Source organism: Anser cygnoides, chromosome 4 (genome assembly GCF_040182565.1).
Source record: "Anser cygnoides isolate HZ-2024a breed goose chromosome 4, Taihu_goose_T2T_genome, whole genome shotgun sequence".
NCBI lineage: Eukaryota > Metazoa > Chordata > Aves > Anseriformes > Anatidae > Anser > Anser cygnoides.
Window position 1 is genome coordinate 40,709,825 of NC_089876.1, and position 19,759 is coordinate 40,729,583.

The window sequence follows — 19,759 nt, forward strand, 5'->3', positions numbered from 1 at the left end:
TATAGGAAGAAGCAAAGCATGACAGCTCCCCCTGAACACCTGCTGAACTAAAAAAACTTCTCTCCGAGCTGGTGGGCACTAGGGCAGGTGGAAAATGGGACATGGCAAAGCCATACATAGTAACAAAAGGTTTTTTTCTCTTTCCAGATTTTGTTTTAAATGTCGATTCCACCTCCGCCTGGCCAGGAACCTCTCTGGTGAAGTACCTGTTACTAACCTGGGTTTCAAACTAAGGGGTTGGGCTCCATCTCATTTGTGCTTTGTTTACACCCCTTTCCTGTAGCCTGTTCTTCCAAGGTGGGAACTCCTTATTGTTGGCTTCACAGGGGTAACCTCCTTGAAGAGGGTCATTTCTTTCCCAAAAGTCAAACTGAATGAAAGCAGAGCAATGACTACTCTAGAGTCAAGTGAGGAGACTCCTCTCCAAGGACAAACACATTTCCTTTTATTTACTACACTTCCTCCTATGGCCTGTCCTGCAGCAGCAAATCAGCATATTCAGGTCAGTACTTGGCAGTGACCCCATGAAAGACAAAGGCTAACTTTGGTGAAAGTGTACTCTGAACAAAGAAAGTAATTCAGATAGAGAAAGGTGAAGATATCATCCAAAACCCACTGAAGTTGCCTGAGCCCTCCAGGCCTCATTTGGGCTCCAGCTCTAACTCACTGCAGGGAAACGCGAGCACCTCCATCCTCAGGAATTATTTGAAGTTACGTGACAGCGAGCCCTCCAAGGCAAGCAGCTTACGGCCACCCCAACACGCTTGCTGGGGGACCAACACGGAGCCAGACGGGGAAGGGGAGCCCCAAAGGGTTTCATAAGCACAGAAATCTCTGACAGCTGAGGAATAAAGTTGAACCAACGCTATTCCGGAGCATCTTCTTTTATTTCTGGCAGCTTCAGCCGTCACATAAGATTTCAAATGACGCTGCTCATGCTATGTCATACAGGGTTGCGAGCGTGACCTTGAGCATGCAGTATTTCTTCCACACACTGTTGACTGCATCAAACAAGCCACCCAGCACTCCTCCCCCAGCTCAGCCACTGCCAGAGCATTCAAACCTGCTCAGGATACTAACAGATCTCTCACCGCAGCGAAAGGTGAATCCTATTTGGGTGTATGACAGAAAAGCACTTATAAATTGCTGAATGTTAGCTTTAAACCCAAAGTGTAGTCTGGAGAAATAAAAATAATAAATCTTAAAAAAAAAATCTTCTTACCAAATACAAATGACTCTTTCTAGTGATTATAAATATAACCGGTGAATCGTGAAGACCATAAATACTTCCCACAGTTCTGGGACTAGCAAAATAAACCACAAGAGCAAAATTCCTGTGGGTTATGATGTCAATGTTACCATGAAATGTATTAATGGCCCAGCTCACTGTGTTCCCATATTTATGTTTATGTAATAGATGGATCCAACCACAAGTTTTAATAGAAAAACATAGAAATATAACTTGGAAATCGAGGTTTATCTCCTGGCACTTATAAATGCATACTTCTCTTTCCACATTATCCAGAAAGAATTGGCAGTACACCAATATGAGGCATATTGACACGTCTTGCTGATAGCACATGAAAGCCCTTAATAGTTAGAGCTAAAGTACTTGAGCAACAGGATCCCTAGGCCAACGTGACTGCAACTGCCATTTATTTTTCTTCTCTGTCCTAAATTTCCCTCTGAATTGTTAGTTTGCTGCACCAGAACAGCACCTTCTTACCCTGCTTTGGCTCTTTTCAAGAGCCCGTAGTTCCCCAGACTGTTTTGCCCGTTTTCCTTTTCGTGGTGATGGCTGTTGGAGTGCTTGATGTTCTAGGCCGCCGAGTCCAGTTTTATTTCTATTATGTTTGCAGCATCCCAGATCTGCCAGCTATAGGCACTTTAAAAATACATTATCAGGAAACAGGATAGCAGCACTGACTTTACTTAGGCATTAATTTAGGCAGAGTCCCTATTCATAATGCAGTAAGAGTATTAGGGGACAAAAAATAAAAATCTGCGGGTTGGTTCTTAGCAGTGAAGGCTATCACCTTGAACTCATGGAACATCCTAAGGCTGCTGCCTTGAATTATGTTTAGTTTCAGCCTTTTCCTATCTCCTCTTCTGCTGAATGTGCTCCCACCTCTTCCATGAGGACAATTTTATTTTTAAGATAATTTCTATATTTACAGCTCTCTCCTCTCTTCCTTCCCCATTCCCTCTGCAAGCAATTCTTTCCTTTCTCTTTCCAAAAGGTTTACAAGAAATGAACCAGGACAGCCAGATACTGCTTTCAGATGCTGCATAGAGGGTCCAAAACCATGCCTGGCAGCAGAGTAAAGAGTTAGTACAAATCCTGCTGCAGACTGATGTTATTTTTGTGTTTACCGCTCAGCCACAGATACTCAAGCCACCACCTTTCATTATTTAGCTGCCGCTGACACACATTTGAGAGTCCAGCCTATTCCCTCTACTGGACTACCCTATAAATACAGCTTAAATGAAACCGCCTTCTGTGTCTGTGGTGAAAACAAATGTGAGGGAGGAGGATCAATCCATACCATAACATTGAAAACAAAGAGTACTGAAAGGCAACGAGGAAACGGTTTGACACAGTGGCCTGGATAGCCCATACCCATAAGGTTTTGCTGCCACACAACCACTGACAAAGCATGCTAGTTGGCACAGAGCTTGTACTACATGGGGGGGGGGGGGGGGTGTTGTTGACAGTAGAGCTTCACCATGCCCTAAAGGTCATTTTTGTCCATCAGAGATCCCTTGTGCAGTGGTGTAGCAGCTGGTACAGAAGTCAGAAATGTTTTTTTGCAGATCCCTCCTCAGCACTGCCTGGCAAAATCACTTTGTCACAGGGCCCAATTGTCCCCTGGAATAGCGCCAGGGCACCACTAACAATGGGTACTGCAAGGGTTTAGCACCATGCTCTCTAACCCTTTCCTCAGCTGGCTTTAAAACCACAATAGCTGGAAGACTATTCTCTCACTACACAATAGCACCTACAGGAAGCACAACACCGCCAAGGCTACAAGAGGGGAGATTTCTTTTAAAGACCACAAAGAGTCACCACCTACAAGAGCTGCCTCCTTCAGCTAAAGCTGCTTGTATCAGACATATCACAAGGAATAGCCTGTTTCAGCCACAAACAGAAAAAAATAATTATAGCAGAAATACCATACTTGCAGTTATCCTTTAGGAGCTACGATTGTTTCTTCAACTTCAATAGGTAAAAATTACGGATGCCAGAAAACTTAAATAATTCTATTACCTCTTTGATGAAGCCAAACATGCCTTGACATCTATTTCAGCTGTTACCATTCATTACTGTTTTGCAGATCTTTAGTATACTGTTTATCAAAAGGAATTGCTTCAAATTATTTATGTTTTAGGAGCTGCTCTATCATAATTATTTTTGCACAGTTGAACCCCAGTAAACTTCTGTCCAGCTTTCTTGTTTCCCTTTCATTACCATAGCTGATCTTACATACTAATTAAAACCAGGCTATGCTAATTAGATCGCACTGTTTTCTTAATGAGATAAAAAGTCTTTTTTTTCCCCCCAAGTTGGTTGCTCATTACTCACTTCATAAGAGAGACTGCAAAGTTGCATGACCTTCAACACCATCAGGTCTGCCTTCTGCAGCAGAAGAAAAAGCCTGTCTTTTCCCCCTTCCACTCCATGTACTATAAATATCAAATCCAGTTCCATAACAAGTTGCTGGTAACTGACAACTTGCTTTTTCTGTTTTGTGCTTCTATTTCTGCACAAGCACAGCTCCAGGCTCTACTGCAACAAAGAAGAGCAAAGATTCTGTTTTCCTCCCTCTGTTTTGTAACCTCAAAGCAGTTCATCCCTGATTTGCAATTCTGTCCTCACCTTTCCTCTTGGTTTATAATTTCATCCAAGCGTAGTTGATCTCAGCATTAGAGAGGAAATAAGGATAACAAAATGGAGGACAGGCTCTTTACATAGGAGAATTTCCAAATACTAGCAAAACAATTGAAATTTTGATTTTCTTGGTTACATAACATGAAGAACAAGTATGTTACCTAATCCAAAACATCTACTTGTTTTCAAATTCTGTAAGGCTAACACACTTATCAGCTGTGGGACTCCCATGCCCTTACAAAATTGCCTCCTACTGCATACTGAAGATGTTGCTTCCATGTTTTCCACGGAGTTGCATGATTGGGATAACTGCTTTCCATGGAGCAACCTTAGTTCTCAGGCAACATGATATGGCCAGAACCAGACTCATCTTCAAGTCACAGGCCAAAGTCTACATGCACATCCAGATTTCTCCCTGTTACACTGTTGTGGTTTTTTTGTTTGTTTTTAAACAGACAAATTCTAACATCTGATTCTACTATATTTATTTTGACTTGATTTGTGTAGCTTGACACATTTTGTTAACATCTCCAGGGTCAACCATGTCGAATAAAATGAAATACATGCATTTCTTATGTAGCAGTGAACCCAATTATTCATACCAAAAAGACACATTCATGTGGCAAATCGAAGTGAGGGATTACAAGATTTTTATAGTATCATAACTGCAAATTAGGCCTTTTTTTTTTTACTGTATAGCAGCTGGTCCAGCTGTTCATTTAACAGTGACATGATCACATAAGCCACTAACTACGAATCTGTGTCCTTCACCACAAGACACAATGTAGTTCTCCAATGTTCTTTTTCAATCTACTCACAGTTCTTTTTTTCTATCAGACCCTAATGTGCCTCCAAATTTCTCTAATGTTCCTTTTGACCTTCACAAAGCGATTCTCACTGAGGCTTCCACTGTGCCACAGAAAATTCCTGAAATTTTTGTGCCAGTAATAAGTACAGCTGTAAACAAAAGGTGGTCCTAAATTACAACATTGGGTCTGAATACCCCCCACTTTTAGAACCAAATTCAATTGTCTGAATTTTGCAAGTGGTTCTTCAGTTGAGCAAATTCCCATTCTACATGTTGTTAAATCTTCTTAAGTTCTCACCATCTGACTGCTGAAGCTGATGTACAATCAGAGTTCGTGAAATTAAAAAAAAAAATGTTACCTCTGGAAAGCAGGTCAGGTTCTGGAGGAGGTCTGGTCAGCAACACACTTCTCTGCACCGAAGCATCCTTCCACCATCCAGGAAAGGGAGATGATTTGTCTCTGGAGGTTGCATTCCTAAAACACATGTGAAGGAGAAGTTGCAGACAGCTGGGACATACATAATATCATAACACTTTTCACAGCAATTTAGCCTCCTCAGCCTCTGTGGCTCCAATTGTCTTTGTGCCACTTCACTGAAGTGGATCATTATTAACCCCTTGGCCTAAGCACCTAGTTCATCTTGCAAGACTTGTCAGGTCATTTCCTAGCTTGCAAAGGGTAACTGTATGCATTCAGGTACTCTGGTGAAATCTCCTTTGTCTGCAAAGATCATCCGCACTGTCTGGCACTGAGGATGTCAAAGACAAAGCTCTGAGGTGAATGAGACCAAGACGTGTAGACACAGCTGGTGGGCTATCTCCTCCCCACCCTGCCCTGAATTTGCAGCACCTCCCAGAGGAAATCCCTGATCTAGGATATATTATGGTCAGGTTTACAACTCCCTGCTGTCAGCAAGTGCAGGGGTACCCCACTCTATATTGAGTTGGCTGGATCAACTTCCATCTGCAGGTCAAACCTTCCCCCCAGCCTACCAGCTCTCAGCTGGCCTGGCTCACCCCAAGGTGCAGTCACTGCAGGAGATACGGGGGACACAAAAGCCAAAGCCACCAGGGGACAGGACTACTTCACACATGCTCTCAATAGCCGGCCTTTCCAACTCTATCACCCCCCTCCACCTTTGTTTCACCTCCTTCATCAACCTCCTTCCTCAGCATCTGAGGGGCCCCTCGCCACCAGGCCTGTTACCACGGGAGGGCTCGCTGCTCCCTCCAGCTCTCGCTGTGCAAAGGGATACTGAATTGCACCCTCCTTTCTCCTGGAAACAGAGTTCAGAACTCCCATCACCTTCAGCAAAACCTACTGCTGCCTGTCAGTCACTGACTGGCTCGATGGCAGCCATTAACTCCTCTCCAAATAGCTTTATTATTTTATTCATGCAGTGGTGCTGCTGTGAAGCAGCTGATGTATTTCATCCTGGAGGAGCTAGTTTTTCAGTGGCGTACAGCTTGTAAAAATCACTTTGTGAAGCACTGTGTTTTTCTCCTGGGTGAAAAGTGCTGTACGAATAAAGATCATTGCCATCTTATGAAATTCTCAGTGTGGCAAATGTTTTGCTATGGGTTGTCCTTTAGGAACTGTTTGGGCAGCCAACACCGAGTGTAACCCAAGCTACCGAAGCTGGGGAAGGTCTTGCACTACCTCTGCTTGTTTCATTCTGTCATCTAAAGCTGCATTCAAGCGGTATCATTTCCAGGATTTACTAAGCTTTTGCTGCCTCAAGAGAGCTTAGGACTGAGAAGAAAACTTAGCAACTTAAAAGAAAATATCCACTGCATTATGTAAAGCTATTCTTAGCACATACACATAATTTCTAAGAAGCATAAGTCACGGTAAGTGTTTTACGGTATTTAATAATAAAAAATGGTAATCCAAAAGGAAGTTTCTGCTCTGCCAGTCCAAAGTAGTTAAGTGTAACATAAAATTTTAGTGCAGACAGTCTTCCTTTCATGAACTCCTCCTTCCTTGTGTGCTGCATGTACAGATAGCTACCTATCCCGCCTGTCAGAAGAGACTGAGAGGTGAGCAGTCACCAGGCTCAGCAGACAGCTCACCTGTTGTCACTCTGGAAACCTAAAGCTTTTGGCATGATTTCATATGTAAGGGCTATCAGTACTAGCCTCTCACTGCTGACAAATGCCTTCCCTTCGTCCCCTTGGATATTTTTTATCTTTAGGGCAAACTCATTTGCTGTCACAAAGTTCACATAGCCAGTGGCAAATTGCACCGTGTGCCTGGTCTGCAGAAGGCAAGGCGTCATACTTAGCGAGCCAATTACATGAGATGAATGGGGCTCGGGTGCCGAGACCAGAACTGAAGATAGAGAGGCCACCTGATAAAACAAACCATTAGGATGAACCGTATTTTAAACGCCCCCACCTCCCCACACACACCTTTTTAACTTCTCCCTGCGATTGCAATTTTTTATTTGGAAGCTGGGAGAAGACCAGGTTGTGGCCCTGGGCTGCCACAGTAGTTGTATATTATGGGGAGTATGCTTAGGGTGACAGTTATAAACACAGTCTCCAGAAAAACACTTCATTTACAAAACAGATTTGACAGCTCGGTTTGTTTGCAATGCAGAGCACTCCTCACAAACCCCCACATGGTCCTGTGAGCCTTGATTACTTTTTTGATGCCAGCTCTTCCATAGAGACCTCTGAAATGGAATTGATGAATGAGGTCCTGTCAGGCTCCATTCCCTGGGTGGCCTTGAATCCATCCAGTTATCTGTTACACTGCCAGCCCTGACAGTGATGAACACAATGCAGGCAGCTGACAACACCCCTATTCATTACAAAAAGGGAAAAAAGGGAAAAAAAGAGAAAGATGGAAAGTCATATGTTTGCCACCTTTCAATGCTTCACTCATCTGCACTACCTTTAGAGGACCTGCTTGGGGAGGAGATGATGAAGTCTGTTTATACAATTACGTGGAACAGGAGATCCAACATCCCTAAGCTCCAGTAAAGCTGAGCATCAAACTGCCCAGATGCTGGCATTTCTTTTCCTTTTTTTTTTTTTTTTAATTAAGTTGTCTGTGGCTCACATTTATTGCAGAGACATGTTCTGATGTGTCTGTCACAGGCACAATGGCCACAGAGCAGCCCGATGACACTTCTCTTTTTGTGCGTCATGGGCACAGTGTCTCTGCTAACCAAAGTCCTCACAAAAGGATGAAAGCTGGGAAGAACTGCTAGTCTGGTTTGCTGCAATTATGGCAGATTACAGAGCAGCTTTATTTTCTCCATAATCCTAGCTGAGCAGCAAAGTTTCTTGCATGAGAATTGCTTCTCTGTGTGCTCTCTTCCGTTTCACCTTCAGCAGGTTGCCTGAACCAGCCAGTGCCTGCTTGTTGACTTGTGTCATCAGGACTGACCCATACGAGCTCACCAACAAGTTTCTTCCTTTACAGAGACTGGCAGAGTGATGTATATTGAGAGCCATCATGCTCTTCTAAAGTTACAGACCAAAGAAGAGAAAAAACAAAACATTCAGACCTACAACGCAGAGCTTGTCATCTTTCACCCAGACAGACATTGCCTAGCCTCACTCTTTCCTTGCAGACTCCTGGAATTAACAGTCAGTCACACATGCCTGAGTTTATACCTTAAAACAAAAACCACACTACTTGTATTCCGGAGACACAGAAATCTCATCTGTAAGGCAGACTGAAAAAACAGTCTAAACCACCATGACAGAAAACTAAGGTTTTTTGCTTTTAAACCCAAAGTCTTTTTCCATGGCATGTCTCAGTTTTCCACCAATAAAACAGAGAAGACCCAAAACACACAAGCACCCCCTCCATACACTACTTCAATGTTTCATTTAAATGAAGAACCACCTGGCTATTTCCTGCCCTTATTCCTCATTACAACTCAGATTTTCCAAGCTGTCTCACATACCATACCACAGAAGGCTCATATTACACTGAAAAAGGACACATTGCAAAACAATTCCCAAACAAAGATCATTTCAAACATATGTTTCAGAATTTGATTTTGCTCAGAAGTCACAATTCTCATAGGAAGTTTAAATGAAATGATTTTGTTTATTTCGACTTTCCCAGAAGAGAGAACTCTCATAATGAGCGTTGGATTTATCCAACTGATACTAACCATTTAAAAGGCATTCACTTTTCATCAGCTGTTTAAGCTTTGTCTGTAGTCACTGGAAGAGGCTGTTCCAAAAGCGCATTGCATCTTAGAAACCTCTTTTTAGATGGACCAAGCCCTTCAGGTGCTTCTCCCTCTTCATTTACTACTGAGGGAGTGACAACACCTGGCTTAGCCTAGACACTAACTTTGGTTAATAGTAAGATGTCAGAGTAACAGACTGCAGAGACCTTTCCTTTGTTTTCTCTTTTCTATGCTAAAAGAAATGATGCTTTATCTCAGAAAACGATAGCTCCATCATTCACAAAACACATTACGATTCTTGAAAATTCTATTTAAAAACAGAACATTTCTTACACAGAAAGCAACCACTCTGCTTCTCTTGTTGTTTTAAGACAGGCCTTCAGGCAAACGGAGTGGAAGAAATAACAAAACAAGAAGTACAGTTGACAAGGCAGTACTGCAGAAGCAATGTAAAAAGACCCAGTGACAAGATAATCTGCACAGGTTGTAATATCTTTAATTATTTTGCCTATTAATATGCTAACATATACTTTTGCCCTCATGATCTCACAAAAAGCAAACTAACCCACAGAAAGCACAGCCTGTAAATTAGTGGTTACTCGTGTACATCTTAATACCCCCCTCTGCTAAGCTTCCGTAACCCATTTTGTAAAACCCGGTGACAATGGTAAAACCTAATCTAATACAAAAGTGAAATATTATTCAAATAGACGCTTATGAAAGAAGGAAAAAAAAGGTGGAAGGCCCCTGATGAATGGCTGCATCTTGGCAGCCCTCTCTTTCATAAATCCTGGGGACTTGCAAGTTCAACCCTACCTGCTGACTCAGCTGTTGCAACACCCCGTAAGGAAGGGCAGCTTTCCTTTCCAGTAGGCAACTCCCAGGCTTTACAAGCCTGCAGCAGATATGTCCTATAAATTGCATGATCTACCCTGCCCTCAGCAAGGATGCCATTTTCTGCACAGGTTTAAAATCCTCTTTCATCATTTAAAACGGGAGTACCACAGACAAGGAAGAAAGCAGAAATCCGTAAGATCTGTGCTGCCACAGACACACTACAGAGGATGTTCACCACTGGATTAACCTCTGGTAGACACTGCTCCACTGGGCAGACTGAGTAAACCCTTTTTACGGCAGTAGTAAATCTGATGCTCAGGAGCATAAACCAAAAAGAAAGCCAAACTCTTATCTCAGGTTGGAAGATGCAGGAGAAGTGGCTTTGCCTGCTGATGAGATACTGTACAAGGTCCACAGTACAGTTCAGAGAGCCAAATTAATCCTGAGCAAATCCATTCTCTCAGCCTTACAAATACAATCAATCAATATTCATCTATACTAGCAGAATGTGTTCCTGGAAAAAAAGAACATGGTAAAAAGAGTTGTCTTTAAACAAATAAATCATTAACTACTGAAGCCAGCATACTGCAAGCAGTTACTGAACTTGCCCAGCCAGCGAAAAGCAATAAGCAAACAGCTTAAATGCAGAAAAACAAGGGAAATAGCAGACTAATGTAGTCTGCTTTAATGCCAGAACCATAAATACATGCTAGATGCCAGTGATCTCAAAAATCCTATCCAGTTCTGACCTCGGACATCCTGAAAAACAGGTATGGTTCTTTAGAAGCCTCCCTATGGAGCCAAACACATACACACCTCAAAAGCTCTTCTGCCCAAATCTTAAACAAAAACATACCATTTAGCAGATGGTGATGGTTGTACAGATGGGGAGAGAGAGCTGCAACTGCATCAGGAGACACGAAAGCCCACGCCTCACAGGCTGGTGGCACAGAATCACAAGGGGAAGATGTAGAAGTCTTTACCCTGCCCATAAGCTTGCCCACCTTTCCCCATAAAGCCACCTGAGCAGGTGTGGTGGAAGACCTGGTCCTGCACTACAACCTGGTACCACCAGATAAACACAGAAAACAGGACTGGACAGGGCCCCCTTCCCAGTGCTGTGGGGCCCCCCCAAGCACTCCCTTCCCCAGGGCACTGGGAACTGCTCCTGTAGCTCTCCTGATAGTGTTAATCAGTAATAGGCATTTACTGATCTCCCACAGTTTATCACCCAAAATAATCTGCAAAATGTGGCAAGGAAATGTATTTATTTTCTGTTCCAATATAAGCACAGCATATGGCACTGCCATTCAAGAGTTCCCAGAAATGCCTGCAGTTATCTTTTTCAGCTTATTTTTGCGCAAGAAATCACATGTGTCTAATTGCTTGTGCCTGGGATTGGGCAAATAAAAATATACACTACCTTTAATCCTAAATGATCTTTTCATATGACAGCCTAGAGCGCTGCATTCAGCTAAAGCTACTAAAATGTAACATGGCATAGTGCGCGTGTATTAAAATAAACTGACCTTTTTTGTGGTTAACTAAAATGAATGCAGAATTAAGGCTTTTGTACCTGTCCTTCCTATTCATCCTAAATGCAGGAAATGCACACTGCCAACGCCTTGAGGCGGACAAGAAGGCTCACAAAACAAACCTCAGTGCCTTTTCTCCTATCTTCCACCTGAGCTGAGTAAACCTGCAGCAGGCTCACTGCTTTCACACTGCCGGGGTGTCTGTGAGTCGCAGAGTCATAGTGCTGCAAGGGAACACCGAGGCGCTGGCTGCAGGCTCCTGCCCCAAGGACGATTCCACTACACCTATGTTATTCCCTACAAATATTTCTCAAACCTCATCCAGGAAGCCTCCAGCAAGGCCGAGTCCACAATGTTATTTCCCAGTGTTTTGACCATCATTATCTTCGAGAAGTTTTTCCTAATGTTTTATCCAGACTTCCTCCATTGCAGTTTATGCCCATTTTTTCCTGCTCATTTTGATGCCAGATCCAGTGTAAGCTTAAGCTCTCTTACAATGAAACAGTGGCAAACTAAACCTTTTTACCTAGGTATTTTTATACCGCCAACCACCACAACAGGATCTGCGTCATCTGAACAACTACTCGGACAAGTAGAACTAAAGAAGCTAAATAAACAATTTCCAGGAAAAATGAGGTAGCCTGAACTTTTAAAGAGCTACAAAGCCTGGCAATTTCTTCATAGATAAATTACTGTGGGCTCTATAGGAAGCTTTTGTGCAACGCCAATCTGCAGAGAGCTGCCTCTTGTAAACTTGCGGCTAACTCAATCCCCAGCACAACTCCTGTATTTACACTAGAGATGAGTTTTACTCTAGAGGTTAAGGATGGATGACTGGATCCTTTGGCATCTGAAAAATCATTTTTTTCCCCCCCACTTCCAATCTGGTTGTTGAACTTTTCTGCCTTTTGCTGCAAATAGCCACTGAAGTCTGACTGATCTAGACCCGTTTCCCTTGCCTTTCTATCCACTGGTAACAAAAACTTCTTCATTTGCAAGTTCTCTGCAAAGCGTCGAGCTGATGGACAAGAATGAACTGCCAGCATCACTACTGGGGCAAAAGAAACCATCAGTCCTGCCAGGACTCTTTTATTTGAGTTAATCAAAAGCATGGGAACATCTTAAACACCAAGAGCAACTCAGAAGCTTCCAGAGTTTCCCAAAAATGATTCTGATCAATGGACCAGATTAATCAAAGAACGGAGAAAGGTTCACAGCTTGCAGCTCAATTACAAGGGTGATTCACTTCTAAGCGCACAAGGCCTTAAAATGGAAATAATCCAAGCAAAGGAAAGGAGCAAATCAAAGCTCTGGGAAGAGCCCTACCAACGCAGGAACAGGGTAAAGACAGGAGTTATTTTTACTCGCTTCTACCTCTCACCCCATAAAAACTGAATACAACTCACAGGGAAGGCGTTTAAGCGAACACCTGGGATTGCAGCACCTCCTGAAGGATAAGGCCCCCCAAATTACTGCCTCATACCAGCCACCCCACTGCCCCTGATGCAGGCAGAGGCATCCCCATGCTCTCACACGGTGCCTCCGAGCCCCTGGAAGGGGCAGCCGGGCTGTATGGAGCTTCTTATGCTTCTTTGCCTTTTGAAAGGTTGCACCAGGGTTTGAGGGCCTGTTCCACCCGTCAGGCAGCGATCTGCCTCTGCTGCTGGGCTCACCGGGCTTTCAGAGTTGAAGCACTCTAAAAAACTTCCCAGGAAAGGTAAGGTTTGGCAGCTGAAAGGAAGCTCTAAGCTGGCGTCCTGCTTTTCTTTTCTGTGCCCCGGAGCTCGTCTGTAGGAGGCTGCATGCACCCCAGTTTGTCTTCAGACCCGCTTCTCTGCTGCCTCTGATCACCACTTATGCACATAGAGGTCTCTCGTAAGCTAACTAGTGGGGTCCTGCTGAGGAAAATCTTTTACTTTAAAAAAAAGGGAGGGGGATAGGGGTGGACCAGAGTCAGAACAAAGCCCTTGTTTAACTTGAAGCCCCAAACGCCTTTCTTTTCTTGTACTGTATGTGCTATTGTTAAGTTTTATCAGAGGAACAGATATTTCAGGAATAACTTCAGAGTTACCACCACAATGATTGATGACCGGTCAAAAGAAACATCCAGAAAGCAATAAGCTGTAAAAAGGGGAATGCACTCCGCCTGGCTCAGGATTGCCTAGCTGTGCCTTTCAAATTTCTTTCATCACATCTGTGCCTGTAAGCTCTGCAGGGTGAGAACAGGCAAGGACTTTGTGAAATATTTGGAGGAGCCGATAGGTAATCCGTATTGCCATCGGTAGCAACCTGAGGATAAAAGATTTAAAGAAATGGAAACACAAGGACTTGGGGGGGAAGGGGGAAAAAAAGAGCAAGAACAGTGAGATTTATGTAAACCCATTGGGAGTGCACTGGAAAGCTCTGATGAAAGACTGAGATTGCTTTGAAAGAGAGTGTATTGAAGAAAAAAGCAAGGGTTGTATACTGGGAGGGAGGTTAGCTGGGTCACTTATCAGTCTGTCCTGATTTTCCCCCTTCTTTCCCTGAAATTGCGCACATGCCATATGAATCTCCCATACCCCAAAGCCTGCTCTTAAGCGAAACATCACACAAAAGGGTGAAATTGTGTGGAATTTGATTAACTTATGGTGCTGCTAGTGCCAAAGCCAAAGGCAGTTTATGTATGAGAGGTTGGGGAGAAAGACCACAGCACAAAATAGACTTAGATTATATGGGGGACACGTCCAAAACCATGCATAACTAAAAAGCCTATACATCAGCGAGATGTTGGCTTTTACAGGGTCAGCACTCAACTCAATGCCAGCTAAGTAATTGCATGCTACCTACCTATATACACCTTCCATACTTTCAATAGTGCTTTGGTGTTTTTTTTTCTCCAGACTTTGTCCGTCCCTACGCATAGTAGGAACCTTTTCTATTCTGAACCAGACGATAGAAAAGTGAGTTATAGCTATAAACGCCTGCCAGTGAGTACAGCTGGCTGGCTGCTACGTGTCATGGCTCCCCATTACAGCCAGGGGACAGCTATAACCCAAACCAAGTGACCTGCATCCTTTGGAAGAGAGGACATTATGGAAATGCAAACCCTCAGTGCTAGCTTTGGTAAGCTAGTCTATTTTGATAACACCGGAAAAAAAAAAACGAATAAAATTTCTGCTAACACAAGCAATTATGGTTTTAAAAACAGGGGCCAAATTTTTAAAGTAGTTCCTAAGTACAGGAAAGCAAAGAGGCATGCACCATCGGGTATGAAAGCAATAACAGAGCCTCAGTACTGTAAGCCAGATGTCTGAATTTAGTTATTTAAATTACACATTCCCCCCCAAACGTTAGCTTTTGTCTTTTTGGTGCACTTTTCATGCAAAAGCACAAAACTTAGTATTTGTTATATCTTCTTACTGCAGATCAAGCATGCTGCTCATGAGAGGCAGGTACAATTCTTTGCCGTGGTTGTCTTCCATTTTTGCCAGTAATTATCACAGGTTTGTGCTGAAAGACACGTTAACCTCTGGCACTGGCTTTCAGCAATTTTGAGGCTTTTTCCCCCTCACACACACCTCCTTGAGAACAGCAAGCAAGCACCTCCAATCAAACAACGTAGCTTCCAGAAAAGCTTCACCGCACTGTCAAAGCTTAAAGCTGCCTGACACTTGAAGGCAATTTGATCCATTCTCAGCACTCCTGGTTGTTACTAAGCTCATTTAGAGGGAATCAGTTAAGTTCCCATCCTGCCTATTCCACCCAACCCCTCATTAGTTTTGCAAAGATTAAGTTCAACCTGAGCATATTGCAAAAGAATATAAGGCTGCAATCACTTCCTTCCATGATAAGCATGGAAGCCTGTTTCTACAGACAGGTGGAGATGGGCACAGACCTCTGCAGATCCCACTGAGACATCAGTAGTCCTTCAGCCAAACATGACCACTCCAACCAAAACGCAAGTACAGCAACTGATCCTTATGACAAAGCAGGCAGAAGCAGTTTCCACGAGGATAGCTGCAGCAATATAGAGTAGTAAAAGCTAAATCCAGGTGAGGTTTAAATAGTTGTGTTGATAGAGTAGAAAGTGCAAATCCACCTGCATGCAACTCGGCTTGAGATAATTTTTCCCCTGTAAAAATCAAGGACTGCTTGTCATCTCATTATTTGGTCTGTATGCGTGTGATGTTACTTTTAAAAAGAAAAACCCTTCCTCACCAAGACTGGAAGGAAAGTGCTGATAAGGAGTTTGGTTCAGCTTCTATTTATTTGGAGTTATCTCTCTAGTGACAAATCAGCACACCTTCCCCTGTTGTTTGCTATCGGTGTCTCCATCAGCCGATGTCTAACAGCTATGGTCCCAACTTACCAGCTGACTATATGGCACAAGAGGAAATCTCAGAAGGTTCTCACTCACTGCCAGACTTCTCATTAAATACAGGGAATTCACATTTTCTTCTGATTTACGGCACTATTAAAAATGATATGAGAAACTTTCTCTTCTTCACAATTTGCCTGATACACCTACAACAGTGTCAAACGTGATGCAACACCACCTTAAAGGCAGTGCCAACCGTGAGCGTAATCCTAGGTCTGCTAAATTCAGAGCACCCCATTTTTGTTCACAAATCTTAGTTATCGAAACAACCCACGTTTTTCACAAAGACGTGTTTCTGCCTAATTCACCAGGAGGAGGCAAGGCTGATTAGCATCGGGATGAAACAGATTGGCTTGAAATGCCAACTGCCCTTTGGTGGGGGACTCTGAGGACTTGAAGCAGGGTTTGGAGATAAGAGGAAGAACAGCTTAAAAGGACACTGAAAACCCAGAACAGAATGTGATCAAAACCAAACTTTGCTTAGAAATTCCTCCTGATCCTCAAAAATCTCTCAGCCATCCAAAACATGAGCTCACAATGCCAACTGATCTGTTTGACGCTCACCGATCCCTGGGTTTTCTAAAAGTCACAGGTCTATCAAGCTAAACAACACAGTAAATTGCATTCACATCATGCATTTACGCTCCTCTAGTCTGAGCTGTCTATTGTAAATATAATAAATTTGTACTGACAGTACATTTCAGAAAATGCACACAAAACCCAAGTCACTGGGATTTGAGGTTGCCCCTTAAGCAGGGCTGGAGAAAATTTGTCCTGTGCAAACACAGGTCCAAGCATGGCAGTTGATTCTCAGCATTAATGTGCAAACCTTTACAATCCCTACAGCTGTGCTCAGATCCACATCAGCTCTAGTTTCAAGTCCTTTTTTCAGCTCGTTCCTGCCTTCTTCTCTCAGACCATGAACACGGAGCAGAAGCCAAACCTCTTTGCTGGACGCATGATGTGGAGGCTTTTCTGCCCAACCACACAGTCCTTCCACCCCATCCCAATCCCCCAAAGACATTAACAAACAACAGAAAGGGCAAATCAGTCTGAGAGCTGGTTTTAAAACCAAATAGCTTGGAAATTACTTCAGTCTTAAATCCAAGTTTGAAGGTCACCTTTATATTACCTTTAATGCTTGCAAGATAAAAAGGGAAAGGTTTCAGAGGTGCTGAGCGCCTACAACTGTCTGTGGTCTGTAACATGTAACGTTTGTGCTCTGAGACTAGAGACGAGCTACTGGAGGTAAGTGAAGCAGGAGAATAAATGCATTAGCAACACATCTACCTTCAAGAAGGCATTATTCCTTACATTTCCAGCTTACATTAATACATCTCTCTTGCTCAGTTCACGTAGCTCTTTCACAGAGAGATATCATTAACTTTTCAAGAGATACAAAATAGAAGGGCATGCCTTTGAACTTGGATCAGTTCAGAGATAAGGCATTATCTGGTAATAATCCAGGTTTTTCTGAAACTCGAGGGAGCCAACAACTGCTATTACAATGCAGCTGCTTAGCAGAGAATACCGGGCAACACTTACACCTTAACAAAGCATTACATCCATTTTCCTTATTCTGTATGATTCTCCACCGAGTCACATGATCCATTAAAAAAAAAAATGTAGCTTTTACTTACAGACAACTTGTTTACACCAGCTGATATCACTAAAATAATACCTACTAAGGAAAGCACAGATAAAATAGCAAAGGCATCTTACAAGAGCTCCTACAGCACAATTCCAAGTCACGCCCTGAATTTGGGCTACCGGCTGCTGCTGGTGAAGCCAGCAACGAGTGGCTCAGGTGGCTACAGGTCCCTGCTTTCGGATAGGAACCACTAACATGCCTTCACCCTGAGAGCTGGATGCATCACCCAAGCTCAGGGAGGCAACGACTGAAGAGGCGCTGCCAAATTTAGGTCAGCTGGATGTGGTCCTTAAGGCCGCTGTTACATTCACTGCAGAGAATAAGCCACTGGAAGAAAAAAAAAAAAGCTCTTGGTGTATCTCACAGCAGGCAGATAGCCTTCAGCTGTGGGAGGCATTAACATTTAGCCATTTGAAGGCAATGGAGCTGTGACAATTTACAGAGCTCTGCCCACAGGCCTGGGGGCTCTTGCAGGGTTATGTCCCAGACTTTATTTATTTTTTTATTTTTAAGTCCATTACTGCATAGTAATGAAGAACAAGAGCAAATGAATTGTATCAATATAACAGCACTAAAGTGATAACACATGGAAAAGTGCTGATTTGAACTACATAGCAGCACATATAGCAAATGAATTTGTGTACTTTAATCAGCATGGTCAAGAAATACTGAAATGCGAAACAGATGAAGTTATAAAGCCACTTTAGCAGCTGCAGTTCCTCAGAGTTTTCTCAATTATGAAATTTCCAGATATCTGCTTCAACTGTATTTTAAGAAAAAGAAGGTAAATATATAGTCTGTATTTTCAGGAGTAAAAGAGATTGAGCTTGCAGCTTGATTTGTACCAGAGTTGGCCTACAAGATTCTTCAGTAATTTCATTGATCAGGAATAAACACATTAAGGTTAACAAGCGTTATGCTTGCTAATCCCAATCTAAACGAAGAGTCAACAGGACAAATCCACTTATTCTCAGAAGGATTTAGTTGTAAATATGTACATTACTGCTAAAACAAATTAGATGTCAGCTCAAATACCTGCAGGATCTATTTTCTTTACTAGTCAGTCTACAAGAAGAATTCAGAAGAGACATAAATTTGTAGTCACTTTGTCAAAAATCCTATTTTCTGTTTCACAGGCTACTGATAAAATCCTCTAACTTGCTCATTCATAAAAAATAAAATCTTAGAACAGACTCAGTTTATGCTACCCATCCTTTTTCTGAAATGTGAATTCAAACTGGTACAAGTTTGTGCTCTGCTATCAAAACACATCCCCTTAGGCTCCCAGCAATCTGAGGACAGAGCACCCTGTTATAGGGAATAAAATTAACACACCTCAAAAAAAACACTCACCTTTCCCCGGAAAGTTACCAGTCTCAGCTAAGAGGCAACAATGGGTAACACGCATATTCCCAACATGATTAAATACTAGGAATCGTGTTGAGAGAAATCTCCAAATTTTATTTTATTTTTAATCCTGCTGGTAATCTCTACGGTGGTTTAGATTTACCTGTTGTATTTCCTCTCTGCAATGAACTAGGAGTACATAAGGCCAGGTACTGCTTCTCAGGAGTAAATAGCTGCTAATCTTGACCAGATCATTTGTGGTTGTGATCACACCTGGAAGCCATTACACAGAGTGGGCTCTGTTCAACCATTTGATTTTTCTTGCAGAAAGTGTCTTTTTTAAAAAACAAAAACAAACAAAAAAAACTTGTCGTGTATAAAGCTTTGCAAAATACTAAAACTGGTGGTTAAAAAGGAGTAAACTGCCTTGCCAATGCAGAATTGTAATTTACCTTGACCAGCTTCTACATCTGAAACTAAAACATAGTTCCATTATTCAAAGAATTCTTTTTTTTTTTTTTTCTGGAAAAATAGGAAAGTATGAATCTTATAGCCGTCTAAATGTCATTCTCACTTCTTTCCAGGATGCACTTTGGACTAAAAGATTGGGATTCATCTGATCAGATTTCAACATCTGTATCTGACTTGGTTGTCCAGGCTCCTTTCAAAATCAATGAAACTTAAGCAGGCATGTCTCTATGGCACAATTAAAATCATACCAAAGCAGGCATCTAAAGAAAGTTAAGTAAAGAGCACCTATTTTTCTTGGACAGGCAAACTAACGCAAATGTAGACAACTGCCTCATACATGTATAAAGCCAATAAAATTAAATTCCACTCAGATAAGATCTGTGGTGTACAATGCATTGCTCATGAAGTGTAATAAAAAACCCACAGTGTGGAACAGCTGTTTTATGCTGCTTAGCCATAATATTTATTCAGGCCTATTCTAAATAGAAACAGGAGTCACCGCTGTGTGCATTAAATCATCTGCTCTCCCTAGTCTGGGTAACTTGAAGCTCTTCTAATATTTTAAAAGAGGGGAGATACCTTGATGAATAACCCATGGGGAAGACAACAGGCCTACTGTGTCCTAACAGCTGATCTCACGAACTTTGCTTAAGAAAAACTGTGTAGTCAATGTGCTGTCTTACAGGTATGCTCTGGCATTAGGG

At 42.5% G+C, this 19,759-nt stretch overlaps 1 long non-coding RNA gene across 3 annotated transcripts in view; it reads right to left on the minus strand.

Moving 5' to 3' along the window:
- LOC106040974 (uncharacterized) overlaps nucleotides 1-19,759 on the minus strand; it is a 42,045-nt gene that overhangs the window by 8,391 nt on the left and 13,895 nt on the right. For 2 of the 3 annotated variants that reach the window (XR_007167455.2, XR_007167456.2), the window contains one exon: nucleotides 5,057-5,172. This is a non-coding gene — a long non-coding RNA (uncharacterized lncRNA). Of the gene's footprint in view, nucleotides 1-5,056; nucleotides 5,173-18,747; nucleotides 18,858-19,759 lie in introns of all 3 variants that reach the window. The other variant, XR_010831472.1, reaches the window with a different exon arrangement.